General features: G+C 53.5%; 3 non-coding genes across 3 annotated transcripts; 2 read left to right on the top strand and 1 right to left on the bottom strand.

Moving 5' to 3' along the window:
* The first annotated feature begins 684 nt into the window (after nt 1-684).
* TRNAV-AAC lies at nt 685-757 on the top strand. The gene has a single exon. It is a non-coding gene; the product is annotated as a tRNA-Val (tRNA).
* Nucleotides 758-1119: 362 nt separating this feature from the next.
* TRNAL-AAG lies at nt 1120-1201 on the bottom strand. Its single transcript has one exon. It is a non-coding gene; the product is annotated as a tRNA-Leu (tRNA).
* Nucleotides 1202-1945: 744 nt separating this feature from the next.
* Nucleotides 1946-2018, top strand: TRNAT-UGU. The gene has a single exon. It is a non-coding gene; the product is annotated as a tRNA-Thr (tRNA).
* The last annotated feature ends 586 nt before the right edge of the window (nt 2019-2604 follow it).

Raw genomic sequence — 2604 nt, 5'->3', positions numbered from 1 at the left:
TGAACAAGGCTGGGATGAGTACTGAGCCCTGGGGAACTCCACTCGCTACTGGCCTCCAACCAGAGCCTGCCCCGCTGATCCCAACCCTCTGAGCCCTGCCCTGCAGCCAGTTCCCAATCCACCTCACTGTCCACTCATCCAACCCACACTTCCTGAGCTTCCCTACGGGGATGTTATGGGAGACAGTGTCCAAAGCCTTGCTGACGTCAAGGTAGACACCAACCGCTGCTCTCCCCTCACCCATCCAGCCGGTCATGCTGTCGTAGAAGGCCATCACATTGGTCAGGCATGAGTTCCCCTTGGTGAATCCATGCTGGGTCCTCCTGATCCCCTTCTTTTCCTTCACTTGCTTGGAGAGGACACCCTTGCAGCAGGGAGTTCCCCAGCTCTGCCAGCTCCTGCGGGTCTTTTTGGCTGCTGATTTCACATCCTGAGTGGCAGAAATTAATTTTTTCCCCCTTTTCTTTCTGCACCGAGTGATGTAGAGCACCTTGCCTTGGGGCCCACGTGTCACTCGTCTGTGCCCAACCTGCGTTGTGTGTGCGCGGGAGCTTCACGTCGTATTTTTCCCTCCGAAAACATCCAATGAGGGGGAAACACATAGGGAAAAAGAGGTAAAAACTCCACCTCAGTCCCCTCGGTGGGTGTTGATGTGTAGTAGGGTGGGCAGCAGTCCACAGGTGGGTTTCTGTAGTGTAGTGGTTATCACGTTCGCCTAACACGCGAAAGGTCCCTGGTTCGAGACCAGGCAGAAACAGCCTTGTTCTTTCTCCTTTTTTTCCCCCCCTCCCCCTTTTTTTCTTTCTTCTTTTCTTTTTTTTTCCTCTTCTTCGTCCCCCTCCCTGGCGACCAAAAAACGATTCGACCTGTACAAAAAAACCCCCAACCCTCTCAACCCCCCAATTTTTGACCAAAAGGCTGCTTTGTGGTTTTTTTTTTTCCCCCACAAAGATGATGGGTACGAACGAGGATGAGGAGGAGTAGGGGAAGCAGGCGGCCAATGAGTGCCTGGATTTGAAATGCTCTTTGGGGGAGGAGGGGAAGGGACAGGGGAATAATGGGGTGATGAAGGGGAAAGATGGAGAGAAAAAAAAGAGGAAAAAAAAAAAACACCTTTCCTGGCAGCGGTGGGATTCGAACCCACGCCCCCGAAGAGACTGGAGCCTTAATCCAGCGCCTTAGACCGCTCGGCCACGCTACCCTGGCGGTGGTGCTGCTGGTGCCTTGCTCTGCTGGCTGGCTCCTTCCTCATCTTCATCCCCCAGCCCCAGCTTCATCCCACCTCCATCCTTATCCCAATCTCCATTCCATTCCCAGCCCTATTACTATCCCCATCCTTATCCTAATCTCTATTCTATTCCCATCCCCATTCCCATCCCAATCTCCATCCCAGCCCCGTTCCCATCCCAGCCCTATTCTTATCCCAATCTCCATCCCATCCCCATTCCCATCTCCATACCCATCTCCATCCCATTCCCATCTCCATCCCCATTCTTATCCCAATCTCTATCCCCACCCCCATTCCCATCCCCGTCTCCATCCCATCCCAAACCCTCCAAATAAACCTGGGAAAAAGACATCAGGGGTCGAGAGGAGACATTTGCCCACCTGGCCCTAGAGGAGCATCAGCGTGCAGCTCTGCTTTGTCTTCCAAGACTCCTTAAAACTCGGTGTCTTCCCAAGGCTCCGTCCTGGAGCCAAGGATGAAGGCAGAGCCACGAAAATGGCAGCTTACGATGTTTTTCTTGCAAAAACCACCTTTTCCTCCAGCCCAACTTCACAGCGGCTGCCACAGAAATAAAAAATGGAGGACGAGGAATCGTGAATTTGCCCTTGGATGCATCACTTTGAGGGTCCACAGTTGCCTTCATCACCTGGAAATACCGTTGGTGCTGGGCTTTTGGGTGAAAAGGGGAAAAAAAAGAGTGATTTTTTCTTTTTTTGTGGCTCCGTAGCTCAGGGGTTAGAGCACTGGTCTTGTAAACCAGGGGTCGTGAGTTCAAATCTCACTGGGGCCTTGGTGGGGTGTGAGGGTGTTTCTCCGTAAAAGGGAATATTTTTCGCAGCTTTGCTATGAAGATGTTCTTCAAGGAGCTGGAGGGGTTCCTGGGCTGTGTTTGGGGAGCTGCTGCTGAATAAGGAGGGGGGGCGTTGGCCTCTGCTGCTGGTGGAATTGGAGATTTTGGGTGACTCCATGGGGAAGGGGCTGCAGGAGCATCTGGCACACGCGAGGCAGAAGCGCAGCCTCATCCCTTCTCCCAGCAGCAAACCCTTCCCAGCTGCTCTGCCACCTTTGGGCCATGTGAAAAGCTGGAGATGGGGTTTGGGGGGGCAGAAAAATTGGCCAAAAATAGGCAGGAGGAGGGTGATTCCCCCCTCCCCCCCCACCTTCATGGGGGATTCTAGAACTCCCCATCACAGGGGGATGCTGCAATAAGATGTAGGGTGATGTGCAGAGCTGTAGGAAGGCCAGTGGGCAAGGAAGAGAAACACCACACTTGCCTGGCTTCTTGGTCTAGGGGTATGACTCTTGCTTTGGGTGCAACAGGTCGTGGGTTCAAATCCCAGATGAGCCCCTTTTGGGGGGGGGGGGGGGGCTTTTTG

This window comes from Egretta garzetta, unplaced genomic scaffold (assembly GCF_000687185.1).
Source record: "Egretta garzetta isolate BGI_Z169 unplaced genomic scaffold, ASM68718v1 scaffold1379, whole genome shotgun sequence".
Lineage (NCBI taxonomy): Eukaryota > Metazoa > Chordata > Aves > Pelecaniformes > Ardeidae > Egretta > Egretta garzetta.
The sequence above is the reverse complement of the archived record's forward strand: the minus strand, read 5'-3'. Positions and strand labels throughout refer to the sequence as shown.